The sequence below is a fragment of the Balaenoptera musculus genome, chromosome 8, assembly GCF_009873245.2.
Source record: "Balaenoptera musculus isolate JJ_BM4_2016_0621 chromosome 8, mBalMus1.pri.v3, whole genome shotgun sequence".
NCBI classification, from domain to species: domain Eukaryota; kingdom Metazoa; phylum Chordata; class Mammalia; order Artiodactyla; family Balaenopteridae; genus Balaenoptera; species Balaenoptera musculus.
In genome coordinates this window covers 3,057,818-3,073,704 of record NC_045792.1, presented here as the reverse complement: position 1 = coordinate 3,073,704, position 15,887 = coordinate 3,057,818, and the positions used below count along the sequence as shown (strand labels likewise).

Here is a 15,887-nt window from a genome sequence, read left to right as displayed (position 1 = left end):
ACTCATTCCCCTGACTAAAATTATTCAAGACCTCTCCCATGCTTGCTTTTAAGTATATGAAATTTCATTTCACGTGGGTCCATTATTTAAATCCATTGAGACTAGTTTTGTATTCTGATAAGCTGTCACCATCAGCTTCGTGTCATCCCCAAGTGATATAGACTTGTCACGCCCACATCACCAAGGTGAATGATTAAAAAAAAGCAAAATCATAGATTCAAGGGCATGGCCGAGTTCTTACTTACATTTATATTTCATCCACTCCAGAATGATTTATTCAGACCCTACTGTGTGCTGGCCATAAACAACAGGTCCTGGTTCTTATACTCAGTGAAGTAAGACAATTCAATACAACATACTATGTACTGGGATAAAAGCAAGTCATGTTTGCTATGGTGGCATCTAGATTTCTGAGGTCAGAGAACTCTTCTAGAAGGAAGAGATGTTAAAGCTGAGACACAAAGGTGAAGAGATTCAACCAGGTAAGAGGAGAGAAAAGTGTTACAATGAAAGGAAATGGCGTAGGCCAAAGCCTAGAGGCAGGAGGGCATGGTAGGAATTTAGGAATCCAGTATCCCATCTGGCTAGATTGAATGTGTTTGTATAGTTTGTGGGGATAAAGCGGGGGTGGAGGGGCAGGTTGTAGGTAGAAAGACAAGGGGTGTAGGTAGAGAAGTAGTCACAGGTCAGACCTTGAATGGCTTTATGGTTCTTGTTAAAGAGTGTATTCTGAGGGAAGAAAGGGTGTGGAAGGGCTGTATGCCCAACAGCAGCATGATTAGCTTTGCAGTTTTAATCGTTAAATAACATTGTTTGGGTTACTTAAAAATGTTAAAATGTTCCTCTAGTTGCAGTGGGGGAGTGAATTAAAAGGGGACAAGAGTAGAGGTATGGCAGCCAATCAGGCATGAGTTAGCCAGGTGAGAATACGTGGCAGAGACCCAGAGACACGGGTATCCAAGGGTCCTAGACTTAGAGGGTGTGACCTGGAGATGGAGAGCAAAAACAATGGTGTGTGAGAAAGGGAAATGGAAGAGGACTTCTAGTATCCGGGTAAGTGGGACACAGTCAGGTTTTAGGGGGGTGGTGATGAATGCAATCTGGGTCATGATGGTTTTATTGGTGTACACAGAGCACTGCACTATGAAGTTAGCTGGACGGCTCTGGAACCCTGGAAAGTTATCTGAGCTTGAACGAAGACGGTCTTCAACACAGACACAGTTAATTACCCAGGAATAGAGTAGAGAGGAGGTGAAGAGAAATGGGGCAGACAACTAGGATTTAAGGATTGGGAAGGGAAGAGATCTTGGGAAAACGATTGACGAGAAGTGGCCAAAACATGGGAGAAAAACCAGGAGAGGATGACGGCATCGGGGTCAGAGGACATGTGTTTGGGGAAGGCAGGAGTGTTAGCCTAATCAAATGCTGCTGAAGATCAAGTAAGGTCCGACTTAGGGATGAATATCTTCTGTCCTCTTGGGAGAACAGTCTTGTGGGCTAGAGCCATAGTGTGGGGATAAAGTGGGGTGAGAATAAAAATGTGGATAATTATTTCAAAATCTTTTAAAGAGAGAGAAAGTAGGGAGACCAAGGGTGAGCTGCAGATGGAGAGAAGGTTGTTACCTTTGTAAGATGGGGAAGCCGGCTCTGAATGCGTGTGGTAGGGGCTGCTACAGGGGGGCATGAAGGGGGGCACAGGAGGTGTCGGACTGGGTGAGGGCCCTCGGGGAATGTAGGGGGTGGGGTGGGAGCAAATCTTGAACGCAGGCAGAAAAATGGGTCTTAAAGAGAAGGAGACAGACCAGTATCGTTAGCATTTAAAGAAGGAGCCACATATTTGGAAATATCCATTACCATTGGATTCAGCCACAAATGACAACAATACACAGTGAGAGTGGTTTAAAGAAGACAGGAATTTATCTCTGGTTACAAAAACATTCCACCGTGTTCCTGGCTGGAGTTTCTGAGGGACCCCATCCTGTCTGTGGCTTGGATCCATTGTACATGGTCTAAGTTGGCAGCATCCTTGGGCCAGGCCGTGAGATGAAAGAGAAGAAACAGAAGAAGGGGCAGAACGCACACGCGGACTGCATCCCAAAGGCTCCCTCCCTGGAAGTCCTCACAGGACACCCTTCCTCACACGCCCTGGGCCAGAACTTGGTCACACGGCCACACTGAGATGCAGGAGAGGGTGGGAAAGGTACCATCCACTTTGGATGACCACATGCCCAGACAAATTCAGGGGCCTACAACCATGGAAGAAGAGGGCTGTGAATATTAAGAGGCAGTTCTCCTGTTGTATGAAAGGGGGGAGGTTAAACTTCCCTTGACGAGGATGCGAGAGGCCCTCAGCCTAAACAAGAAGCACATGGTTAAGGCATCACCACTCTCTGTGATCTCGCCCTGGCTTTTGCACATCTCTAGTCATTAGGGAAATACAAATCAAAACCATAATTCGATACTACTTTATGCCTATTAGGATGGTTATCAGTTTTTAAAAATGGTGATGATACAGAGAAACTGAATTAGGACCCTTGTGCACTGCTGGTGGGAAGGTAAACCGGTACAGCCACTGTGGAAAACAGTTCTTCGTTCCTCAAAAAATTAAAAATGGAATTACCGTATGATCTAGCAATTCCACTTCTAGGTATATACCCCCAAAAGTTGAAAGCAGAGACTCAAACAGATATTTGCACCCCAATGGTCATAGCAGCATTATTCACAATAGCCAGAAATAGAAGCAACCCAAGTGCCCACCCATGGAGGAATGGATAAACAAAACGTGGTCTGTGCACACAACCAAATATCATCCAGACTTAAGGAAATGAGTGAATAAAATCCTGACACAGGCTATAACAAGGAAGGACCTTGAAGCCATGATGCTAAGTGAAAGGTCAGACACCAAAGGACAAATATTGTATGACACAACTTCTATGAGGTACTTAGAATAGGCAAATTCATAGGGACAGAAAGTAGAATAGAAGTTACCAGGAGCAGGGGATGGGGAGTTATTATTTCATGGGTATAGAGTTTCTGTTTGGGATGATGAGAGATTTGGGGAGATAAATCTGATGGCTGTACAACATTGTGAATGTTCTTAATGCCACTGAATTGTATGCTTAAAAGTGGTTAAAATGGTAAATTTTATGTTATGTGTATTTTACCACAGTAAAGAAAAATGGAAAAAAGAGAGAAAGTTAGCTGTCTTTGGCACTCTACGGATGCAGGCAAAGTTGTTTTTTTTTTAAAGAAACTGCAACCTATTTTATTTATTTATTGATTTTTGGCTGTGTTGGGTCTTCGTTTCTGTGCGAGGGCTTTCTCTAGTTGTGGCAAGCGGGGGCCGCTCTTCATCGCGGTGCGCGGGCCTCTCACCGTCGCGGCCTCTCTTGTTGTGGAGCACAGGCTCCAGACGCGCAGGCTCAGTAACTGTGGCTCACGGGCCCAGTTGCTCCGCGGCATGTGGGATCTTCCCGGACCAGGGCTCGAACCCGTGTCCCCTGCATCGGCAGGCAGACTCTCAACCACTGCGCCACCAGGGAAGCCCCCAGGCAAAGTTTTAAGCTTAGCGACAGGAAGCAGAAGAAGTTTATGTTCGATCGTTTTTATCTTCTCTGAGTATAATTCGGGGAAGGTCTGTGTCTGCACGCATGCGTATACAGGTTCCTGTGCATGCCTGTAGCTCTGTAAGCTGGCTTTCCCAGGAAGCAGAAAAGGACTGAACACAGGTGTTTGCCTAGTGGTGGAGGGCACTGACCAGCAAATCAGAGGGATTCCACGCAGTATGAACCACTCCTTTCCTCACAACCTTCTTTTCTCTCTGGATTTTAAAATGATTGTTATCATTATTTTTTGTTGAAGTGTGGTGGCTCACGTGCAATGTTACATGTTACAGGCATACAACAGAGTGATTCATAATTTTTAATGGCTATACTCCATTTCTAGTTGTTAGAAAATATTGGCTACATTCCTCTTTTCTCTGGATTTGTAAGATACGATATGACCTACCCCCAACTTATTTCCATCTCTTTTCCTGGTTCTTGCCCACCGTCTAAGAGATGGACAGACCTTCTCCCAGACATGGTCAGAGCTCATCTCCAACTCAGTTCTCACATTAATTAACTCTGCAAGGAATTACAAAGGTAGAGTTTTACATTGCCAGTTTACAGAACCTATCCGAGTAAAATATATTTCTTGATTTCCACATCGACCAGAATATCCTTTTCTCATCCCAGTTCCATCATTAACTCTAACTTTAGAAATTGAGGGTTTTTTTCTTTTTCCTGAAGGCTTTATTTTCCTCATCTGTAAATGGGATATTTAAACTTCCTTAGAATGTAGTTTTCACGTTTACTTGAATTATCCTGGGAAACTTGTCCCTCAATTCCTACTGGAAAAGTAAAGCCAAGGATCTTAGGAGGTTTCTGAACAGTGTAGGCGTTCGTGTCTGTCCCTCCCCATGAGGGCATCTGCACCCCCTTCCCTCCCCTCCCCCCTCCCACTCCCACAGTCGCTCACAACCCGCTCGCATTCTGTCTCTGCACCGTCCCTGCGTCTCACTGTCGGCTCAGGCTGCCGTCACTGTCCGTGGACTAACGCTGTGTCTGAACAGGTCTCCTGCTACCAGTTTGCCTCCCAGTTCAGCCCGTCCTCCATCTTGTCCATCATTAATTATCTTGCTACAAAAACAAATTTTGCCACTTCAGTCATTTGCTAAAAATCTCCACTAGCCCACAGGGCTCTCAAGATAAAGCCGGAGTTCCTTAACTTGGCAGGGTCCTTCCCTACCCTTCCCTATCCTGCCCCAGCCTCGGTCCTGTTCTGTCTCCCAGAGTCCTCCTCATATGGCCCTCCAGCCCCACTGACCTGGACATTGACCTGGACACTGACCCCAACGCTAACCCTGGACACTGACCCAGAAACTGACCTTAGATACTGACCCAGAAACTGACTATAGACACTGATCCAGAAACTGACTATAGACACTGACAGGACACTGACACCCTTTCACCTCTCGGTGACCTTGCAGAGCTGCTCTCTGCCCGGTATGTCCTTCCTGCAGGTTCAGCACCGTGCAACCCTGCACACACTTGTTTCAACGTTGAGAGGGACGGACAGAAGATGGCCAGGAAGAGAATTTAAAAAGCTGAAAAAGGAGAACAACAGGGTTTTGGGACCTGCTTTAACCCACTGATTCTATCCTTAGAGGATCCCTCCCAGAGGTTTCCTTGTTAGGAGTCGGCCTTGGAGTCCAGGGCTTCCGTCCAGTCTGATCTGAGCAAAGTCCCTGAATCAGAAAGTCTGGGACTTTCTAAAAGGCAGCTCCCTGCGTCTCAAGAAGCCCTTCTGGTGGGCGAGTCACCCTACGGTGACTCCATTCTCTGTAATTGTATTGCAACTAATAGGATATGAAGAAAATGGTACCAGAGGAGCAGGTCTTTCAACACCGTTTTCCAATCAATCAGCCGAAATAATGACTTGCAGGGGAAAGCCTTGAAAAGTACCAACACGCAAAATATAACATCATCTAGGACTACCCATTATTCCAAATGCTAGTTTAGGGTTCGTTCTTTCTTTCCTTCTCCATTTCGAGAACCGCTGACGTGAAGCGGTCATGCCGCACAGGTGAGGAGCTCTGATTGGAAGGGCCGCCCCTCAGGGCTCTGTGGGCCTCATGGGAGGGGTCTCGGTTTCTCTGGAATATTCCCACCTTAGGAAAGAACCACCAGACAAAGCAAGCTTCGTGGTATGGAAGCTATGGAAATATGTAGACTATGTAAGTAAATGCAAATTCCCTTTTGCTCAGGTTGCCAGAGTTACTAAATAAAAATCCAGGATGCCCAACACATTTAAATTCCAGATAAACAATGCATAACTTTTAATTATGCATAGCACATACTTATATTAAAAAATTATTTGCTATTTATCTGAAATTCAGATCGAACTGGGCATCTTATTTTTGTTCTGTTTTTATCTGGCACCCTATTTTTGGTCCATACATGTTCGGTACCTAAGGAAAATAGCCTGATCAGAATTAGGAGACTAAACAGTGAAAGTAAGTTTTCACAGTTTATTTTCTTTTTAATGGGGAGGTACATGGTTTGGCAGGGAAAAAAAAGGACGGCTGCTCTTTCTGGCTCATTGGATTATTTGTAAAATCTACATTTGGGAGAGAAAGAGAAGCAGAGAGACAGAGAGAGAAACAGATGGTGGTTGAAAATGGCCCATGTTCCAGAAAGTCCCTCCCCTCTGTTGAGAAAACTGAGCACCTACTATGGTCCACGCCCTGGATCCACACCCCCGACAACAGAAATGAGGGGCAGCTTCAGGGAGACTGCATCCCCTCCCCCCCCCAGGCTGCGCCTCCTGACAGCTTTTCTACAGCCACCCCCCCCCTTACCTGTCTCAGGTGGCAGGATGCCACCTCAGAGGGCGGGGCTGTGGTTCAAAGACTGGGGGATGAGTGACAGGCATCCTAACGGGATGCAGCTGAGGGAGCCGCTTGCTGACAGAACAATTTGCTGGCGCCCAGAATATCCGCCCAGCTCCGCGAAGCGGAAGCCCGGGCGTCGGGAGAAATTTCAGGATTTTATCATTCGCCGGGGTGTCAGGTTTTCTGCGAGCCGCACACTTCCCACGGCACTTTTCCAGACCTGCGGCCTTGACACGCTACCCATAGAGGCTTCCAGAGCCCCAGGAGTAACAGGCAAAACTATTCCCTTTTTCTCCCCCCTGATCCACTGGTGTTTATGTAAATGACGGAAAAAGCAGTTTTCGGCTTATTTCCGAAGCTTAAAGGCTTCGTGAGAAGCCTATTATTGAAAAATCAGAAACTGCAAAGCAACTTCTTAGACAATGAATTAGCAGCTCAAGGAGCGCCTGTAAGGCCGAGTGCTCGGTAACTGGCTGCCTTGCAAATAGGAACTCCCCCGGGGGTTCAGTCATCAAACACGTGGCGACAGGCTGTCTGTTTCAACACAGTGAGTAATCAAAGGAGATTTGCAGTTAATCCAAATATAACAGAGAAGTATCCAGGGGAAGGCCGGGAAGAGGAGAAACTAGAAGAAAGGTGAGGAGTGGACCGGCGCTTTCCGACCTGGAGTTCCATGTGCCACTGGGACAACGTTGGGGGCCAGGAGGGCTGACCCACCCGAGCGCTTGAGGCACCAGCTACCCAGAGGCTTGGCTCTGCATTGACGCAAACCAGACAATGAACCCGGCACCTGCCTCTTCTGCTTGACCAGCGAGGTAAATTTTGGGAGGGAATGAACTAGCATTTGCTGATTTGCTTGACAATTCTGAGTCCCAGACTGGTTTGAGGGGCGGGGGTCAGTCAGGTGGGGATGGACTTGTTACATCTGGAGGTGCTGGTTTGGTGGTGGTTCCACGTCGTCCTTCAGGGGACGGTTCCCAATATACGGCTATCACAGTGCTTCTCAGAGTGTGGTCAGCGCCGCCTGGGAACTTGTCAGAAATGCCGACTCGGAGGCCCTACCCGGCCCCAGACCTGTAGACGCTCAGAAACTCTGAAGAGAGGCCCAGCAGTGTGCGGATTAAGAGGCCCCTCAGGTGATTCTGATGCTCGCCGTTGCTCTAGTTTGAGAACCACTGGGTAATGTGATCACGTGGACGCCCCAGGTTCTTCTGCAGGCTTGCCTGTGAGGGAAGCCCTGGCCAGTTCCAGATCCTGGAGCAATTCTGGGCTGACCACTCCCTGCCCTGGTCCCCTCGTGGGGCTTTGGGGCTGTGGGGAAAGAAACCGAACACTTATTAAACACATCCTAGTTCTCAGTATCAGGCACTGGTAAATGTGTTATGTGTGATATTTTATTTAATCCTTTCTACAATTTGTGAGCCGGGTGTTGCCGATAGGATTTTATTGCTGACAAAACTGTGGCTCAGAAAAGTCAGCTCGGCAGGGTCCAGACGTTTCCAGAGCCTATGCTCTTTTCACTGAACCCTACAGCACCTCTGACCAATGTGTCATCTGCCCACAGAACGCCTTGGGTGCCACCTACACAAAGCTCGTGCCAGCCTGGCAGGGCCGGCTCTCCCTTCCACCCTCCCCCACCCAGCCGGCTCCTTGCCTCATGTTAATTTCCCACCTGAGTACTGAGCACTTTATAAATAGCAAATCTAAAATGAATTTTCTACCAGCGATCATTAGCTCCCTTGACATCCATTAAACATTCTCGCAAGCAGAGTGAAGTGACAAAAGGGATTGATTTTTACAGTATGCTTAATAGGGGAAAGAAAGAAAGGTGTTGACAAGTCCTTTTTTTCTTTTTTTTTTTTTTTCTGTCCTGATATCACGAGGAATTTGAAATCAGTCAAATGACTTTTATCTGCAGAAAAGAAGGCTAGGCTTGGGGGCGAGAGGAGAGAGGGTGGAGGGTGGCAGCATCCCAGCTCAGCCCATTCCTGCATCCGTGACAGGTAAACATGCAGTTAGTTAGCTAGTGCCAACCACCAAGATGAATATGTCAGATTTAATGTTTCAAAATATATAGGGTCCAAGCCGGGGAGGGCGTGGGGCCTGGCGGGGGCTGGGAGCGAGTGGGGAGAGGGAAAATCAGCTATCTTCTGCTGAAACTATTGGAAGAATAAATGTGTTGATGCAATAGCTGGAGTTGGAGAAGGCTGGCATATGAGGCACTGTAGCTGAAAATTCAACTTTGATTTCAATTTTCATATTTGTCAGCAATAATTAGATTCACGAAATGTTTTGCCACTGTTCTAAAATACTAATAAGTAGGGGCCTTTGTAGTGTGGTTAATGGAGTCTTTTTTTCCTAGTGGGCTAGAAAAATTCCATTAAGGCGAAAAGTCATACTATATTACAGCCCTTCACCATCATGGACCTGGCTGCTGCAGAAACGTCTTCCGAGACTGGAGCCCTCTCTTTGAACCAGAGCCCTTGGCTGGGAAGGGGCTTGAGGCTTCATACGCCTCAGCTGTCCATCATTTTCGACCTGCATAGACCTCCGTGGGTCATGGCGGAAGCCAGCCAGCCAGCCAGCCAGCCAGAGACGAAAAGAGAAGCAAATGCAATAAGGCATCGTCGTCGAAAGGATGAGCCCTTATAAGCATCGCCTCCTGGAGCAGGTGGAAGAGAGGACAGGAGTAGAGGGTGGGCGGGGGGCACCTGTCCCTGGCTCGGAAGTGTGGCTCCCGCCCGGGGAGAGGAAATCCGTTCTCTGTCCTTCTTCAGACTGGACTCCCTGCTTGTGGTTTAATGCTGCAGCCCCACCAGTGCAGAACCTACGCACCTGTATGTCCCTCTCCTCCCAGGCCCCATTCTGCTCAGCACAGGCTGGATTCTCTGGGGACAGGGTTTGATTAGAAGGTTCGAGGTCTAAGATTTTTGAGTGACTTTTCCCTGGGATGCCTCAACCTCCCTCTGATGTCCCAGGAAACTCCCTGCAGGGAGCATGTTCTGGGGGTAAATGTCTGCCCCTGCCTGGGTCAGAGTGTAACCCCCGCATCCTCCAGAGAGTCTGACAGAGACGGAGGGTGGGGGACTGCAGCATCCTCGCCTCCGTTGTTCCCATCTCAGCACCACTCCCCTGCCGTCGCGCTGGGCCCACTCAGAGGGCTGGCATCTCTCTGGGACCCCTGGGCAGACTGCGGCTGCAGAGACAGCGGCCTCTTATCTGGGCTCTCGGAATCCAGTGAACTCAAGAGCTCCGCCGTGATGCTGTTTAACTCTCCTCCCCCAAGTTGTGAAGAGAAGCCCCCAGCTGTCAGCCCTGAGGCCTCCACCTCCACAGCAACAGAAGAAAGCAAGCCCAGTGGACGTGTGTGCTCTTCTCCACCGGCTCCCACACTCCCCCTCGCGAGAAACTATGCTTTGCTCGGCCCAGGAGTGGAGTGACTTGGGGCCGACGCACCTGAGCCGTGAGTGGGAGACGGACGGAGGACTGTGTGCGTGGCAGGAACCCGACCAGGACAGCAGCTCCGCCTGGATAAAGCACAGCTTGCTGGAGCCGCTCATGGTGAAGGTAGGGTACATCCATCTCGCGAATGCGGGGTCCCCCTCCCCGTCACCCTACCGGGATCCTGCTTTCCTGGGCCTTTGCCCCCGTGCGTGTCTCTCGTGAACATTGAACAGGAGCCTGGGCTCCTTCCCCAAAGCTCACACACCTTCCTTGGCCCAGGCCTCTCCCCGCTCCCCTCCCCCACCAATCGCGCCGCCGCCTTGCTTCTCCCCAGTGGCACGCACGTGCTAGATCTTATCCCTGGGCAGCACTTCAAGATGAAAGGAGGAGGGGGTATTACATCCACCAGTGATACGGCGTGGCAATTGGGAGAGGCTTTTGTTGTGTCATTTCCTACTTCCTTCAGACTATTAAGCAAACAAAAGTGCTTGTGGAATGAGAAATGTAAATGGCCCACGCAAGCCGATTAATCCTAGATGTACAATTCCATTAATAAGGCCGCTTTTTAATAGGCGGCTCTGGCAGCAGCAGCGGGCAGGCTAGGAATTGATGTATTCTCTGTAATTGTATTGCAACTAATAGGATATGAAGAAAATGGTACCAGAGAAGCAGGTCTTTCAACACCGTTTTCCAATCAGCCGAAATAATGACTTGCAGGGGAAAGCCTTGAAAAGTACCAACACGCAAAATATAACATCATCCAGGACTACCCATTATTCCAAATGCTAGTTTAGGGTTCGTTCTTTCTTTCCTTCTCCTGACCCCTCTCCGTCTCCCTCTCTCTTCCACCACAGGTAATAACCTAAACCCAGTCCCCTGGCAGGTAGAGCTCCAGGGAGACCCGCCCATCCATGGCCCCAGCTTTCCCTGATGCAGGGATGCAGGGCCGGCTGGCTGGCTGAGATTGTTGTGCCAGCAGATTTGGAGGTCACGGTGGGGAGGGAGAGAGGCAGTGTGCTGTGTAAGGGAGAAGACCCTAGAAGGGACCCAGTGCTGGCTCTTAGACTAGTTAGTTGAGTAACTTTGGACCAGCCCCTTCACCTCTCTGGGTTCCCTTCCAGCCCCAAAATGCAGGGAATCTGAGTGCGTTTTCAAAGAGCAGGCTAGGAGGAAGCTGGCCTCCCAGCGTTCCAGGGAAGAGCAGAGCCGATGACCGTGCCCAGGACCTGAATGCCCGTGGCCCGGAGGCTCCGCGGGGCCCAGGTGCCTGCACTTGGCGTGGCTTCTCCACAGGGCCCCGCCGTGCATTCTAGTCACGGATAAACGCGTTCATCACCCCTTCCTTCATGCTCTCGTTCGACAAATATTGACGGGGCGCCTCCGACGCGCCAGGCTCTGCTCTAGGTTCTGATCAGGCAGCAGTGAGTAAAGTGGACCAAAACCCACCCCTGTCCTCGCAGCACGTGTGGAGTCAGCAAGGCTTCCGCTGAGCCCTCGCCGCGGGCTGAGGCCACCCCAGGGTCCCAGGACAGGACAGGAAGCAGAGCGCCTCTGCCGGCCCCGCCTCTGCTGTGGGCACAGTGGAGCCAGGGCCCCTGCCAGCCCCTCGCTCCCCTGCCCGCCTCTCCGGGTCACCGGGTCTCTCTCCTGCCCATTTGTATGCGGACTCTGACCCTCGCTTGGTCGCAGGCTGGAGAGTAAATACGAAAAGAAAAGGCAAAGCACATTTCAGTTGAAATCCCCAAGGAAACTGATGTGATTGCCGTACAGAAATGGTGCCAATAAGGGCAGGAAGGAATATTGCTTTTATGGCTTTGGGGACATAAAACATTTAGGAAATGTGATTGACTGGCAGGGTCTAATTTATCATTTATCTCATTCCCTCTGCTCCCTGGCTGTCTTCTCCCAACACACGGGCGGACATGTACTGGCAAACTTCTTTCCCCTTTTTGCTTTCCTTTCTTCTTCTTCTCTCTCGGAGACTTGGATTTATCATTATTCTGTTAAGCGGGAGAACTCCTGTGGCTATTTATAATTAATGCTCAGAAACCTGCCAATCCATTTAATGACACTGGCAGGTCACGGCCCCCTTATAGCTCTCCATTAATCATCATTAGAACAGCTCTGAGTTTTTACATTCTTTTTAAATGTTAATTCACCTCTGTAATGCTTCTTTTAGTTAAAACTGTAAAGAGGCAAGTGGCTGGTGCCTCGGTGCTGGCCCGCTGGGGGAAAGGCATGGAGGAGTTGATAAAGCCTGGTTGGCTTCTTCTGTTGTTTTGTCCTCCACCCCCTATCCCCAGCACCAGATGTCTACTCAGTTTGTTCTGTGGTTGCCTATATTTATCTGTAGCAAAAGTGCCCAGTGACTTAAAGTTCTGGGCAGATAAACACACTCTGATGTCTTTGGACTCCCGGGGCCAAGGCAACAACCTCTGAGGAGTTGCTCACCCAGGGTCCTGACGTGGTTTGGTAGCTCCTAAAGGTGACAGGGCACAAAAGTGTCCAGGGGTAACTGGGGCCGAGAACTGCCCATGTGGCTCTTCCAACACTCACAGACACACAGCACATGAGCCGCTAAAAGGGGTCACATCACATGAAGAATCCTCTCTGTGTCACGAGAGTTCGCCACCCGCCTTACTTTTGCCACTAATGGGCTCTGAGACTTTGGGCAAAACATTTCACCTCCCTCCACATCTACAAAACGGGGCCCATGTCTGTCCTGCCTAGCAAGTGTGGTTAAATCCGCAGGGAGTAAATAGAGTTGAAATTGTACTAAACTCTTAAAACTGTGGTATCGATGCAAAGTGTCAGGTCTTGCCCTTCCCTGCGTCTCCACACATGCATCCTGCCCTCTTACCCTGGGGTCATTCATACCCGCGTATGTGCTCTGAAACCTCATAGCCATTCCATTTATGTCTTCTTTCTCAAGCCAGAAAAGTATATTTTGAATCATCAAAATCTCCGTAGCAGGAAGAATGTTAAATTGGGAAGGGTGGGAATCTAAATTTGAGTATCCACTCTGTTACTTATTAACTGTGCAACTCTGAGCAACTTCACCTCTCTGAGCCTCAGGTCTCTTATTTTTGGACTTCATGTTTATAAGGCCCCTTGACCTAGTAAAGCCTGTGATTTTCTTGCCAACCCCAAAGGGCCATGGCAGGGACTCAGGCCTGACAGGGACAAACTGGTCCCTTTGACCATCTGAGCTCTTAAATTCTCCTTGTCTTGTGAAGCAACATGGCCTAGAGTTTAGAACTCTAACAAAAGAAAACACAGGTAGATGAGGAGAATAGAAAGTATATATTTAATTCATTTTTGACTCTGATTTCTCTTGATACCATGCACCTATGTGCGAGGCATTTGGAAACTCAAACCATGGGCTTGACCTTATTTTCAAGGTGACCTCAAATCCAGCGGTTGAGCTGAGATGACCCCTTAGGACCTGTGGGGTACCAGGCACCTGATCCTTTTTAATGTTTCTCCAAAGTAGGTTCACCTCATTTCATGCATGAGTAAACTGAGGCTCAAAGAGGTAGTGTGGTAGTTCATGGTTCATGTAGCTTGTACACTGCAGGGTCACAGGTCAAACCCAGACCTCTCGAATTTAAGTCCAGCTTTTTTTCTGTTTTTTTGGTATCACTTCATCTTGTCTCCCTCCCCCCACCTTGATGAATGATGATTAGGTGATATACCTTGGATGAAATATAGACATAATCTAGCAGCTGCTCGTGTACTGGCATGTATTGTAACTAGTGACGTTTGACTTGGGCTAAAAACTTCCTTTCCTGGGTTCCTTCCTCAGTGTGCTTACATTCACATGGGCATTACGGTGTGGAAGTGAGTTTCCGTGGGGTCTTCTACAGGGAAGCCCACCATGCTTAGTGTTCCCCTCTGTGTGGTCCCAAGGCCCATCCTCATAGGGACCGCCATGCCTCCCCTCCCCGCCACAAGCATCACTGACACTCCAAGCAGACACCAGTCCCCGGGCTGGGCTTTGGCCATCTGTTCTGCCCATCACTTGACAATGCAATAAAACCTGCTTGACAATCATGTCTGCACAAAGGGCAGAGAGGGCTGCACAGCAAAAAGCTGTGTAAAATTCCTTCCTGCAAAGGCTGCATCAAGAATACTCAGGCCAAAAAGAGCTCAAACAGCAAGCGGGGTATTGTGTCATCTTCCTCCTTCTCATTTCACTCCTTTGCTTTATTAATGGATTTGTGTCAGTTCTTACTTGGTACAAGTTAATAATAATAAGGCGTTATGATGGTGCAATGCTGTACACATTTGAAAAGGCTTTCACAAATCTGTGGTCTCTTTAAATCTTCATGGCTGTAGCTGGATTTTAGAACTAAAGGCCTTAGAAAACACTTAACTCTCTCAGCTGATTATTATTGATGTATTTAGTTTAGTTTAAGTAATGTATCCTTATTAAATATAATTTGGACACATACAAAAATAGCTTTAAAAAGATTTAAAGTCACTCACGCACAATTACATTTAATGTATTTTCTTCCCATTCTTCCCTTATGCTCTGCCATAGTTTTTATTATATAGCTGTAATCTTATCATTTATATCTCATTTTTTCTTTTAAGAATAGATCAGAGGCAATTTTCCATGTCGTTATTTAGTATTAGGGAACATAATTTTAATTGGTTTCATGACATTGTCTCAAGTAGATGTACAGTACCATTACCCTATGTTTGGACATTTATGTTGCTCTAATTGGGGGCTGTTATAAATAATGTTTCAGTGAACATCTCCATGAATATAGCCTTATTCCAGTTTTAGGATTGTTTCCTTAGACCAGATCACTAGAAATCCCATTGCCACCACTTCTCTTAATACCCTCAGGGAAACTGAGGCAGAGAGAGATGAAGTGAGTCTAGGTCCCATGGACTGTCAGAAGAGCTGCACTTAGGCCGCAAGTCAGGTCTCTTGCCTCCTGGTCTCACATTTTTTCCATTCAGTGCCAGTCTTTAGAATTTCTAAATAAAAGGGCTTGAAAATGTCTTGGGTGTCCACAAAAAAATAATTTTATTTTTAATATAAAATAAAATATTGTGATTGAGAAAAAACACAGTAAGAGCTACCATGAATTCTGAAGCGCTTGTGAACAATGTATATGAAATCAAATGCAGCAGCCTCCCTGTGTACTTGGAAATAACACAAGCCGTATATGCTGAGAAATACCTGTTTCATCTGCTCACAATGCTTGATGTACATGTGGATTCTGAATCCCTCTTAAACTCTTGTTCCCTCTTCACATCCCACTCCAAGCTAGGTCCATTGCCCTTTAAGAAGAAGGCATCCATCCTGAGTCTTCTGCCAGGATATTCATTCCAAGCTAGAACCCATGGGAACCACAGTTACCTCCCTCTGGACCTGTCCTGTCCTCTTTAATTCATGGGTAGCTGAGTGGTAGAAGGGAGACAGAGTGGCTCTTCTGAACACTGAGAGTTGGAACAGACCTGCAATAAGTTTTGTGTAAAGATTTCAAGGCTTTGCAACCGGAGAGAATAGTCTCCAATACTAACAATGGTTTAAACGTACTGACTGCCTGCTAGGTACTAGGTATGATCCTAACTGCCATGTATGCGTTATTTTCGTTAGTTTTTACAGTGTTTCTGTGAAGAGCGTGCTACATTCATCATGATTTTTCCAGATGAGAAAACTGAAGTGGACAGTAGTTCGGGGCACACAGAAACTAGACATAGGGTGGGGCTTTAAGCCTCGGAAGCACGGCTGTCAGTCCCCTCCTCTTACCTGTGCAAACACGGCCTCCTTCACCCCGTGACTCCGCAACACTGAGAGGTGTGATGAGGCAGGTGGTGGTCCTTATGTGGTCAGCTCACTCAGAAGCCAGTGACGGGGTGAGGGAGAGTGTGACTCTCGGGACCGGCCCTGTTCTTTTTTTTTCCTTTTTATTTCAAGATACTTTATTTTTTAAGCAGGTCACAACCCTGAGCTTCTGGCCCATTCTGCCACTGCACGAGCTACAAACACTTG

At 47.9% G+C, this 15,887-nt stretch overlaps 1 protein-coding gene and 1 non-coding gene across 3 annotated transcripts in view; both read left to right on the top strand.

The window, feature by feature from the left end:
* The window catches only part of NTM (neurotrimin), a 929,539-nt gene that overhangs the window by 12,109 nt on the left and 901,543 nt on the right, over positions 1-15,887 (top strand). The gene's annotated exons all lie outside the window — the stretch shown is intronic.
* On the top strand, positions 2,294-2,413 carry LOC118900310. Its single transcript, XR_005021092.1, has one exon. It is a non-coding gene; the product is annotated as a U6atac minor spliceosomal RNA (small nuclear RNA).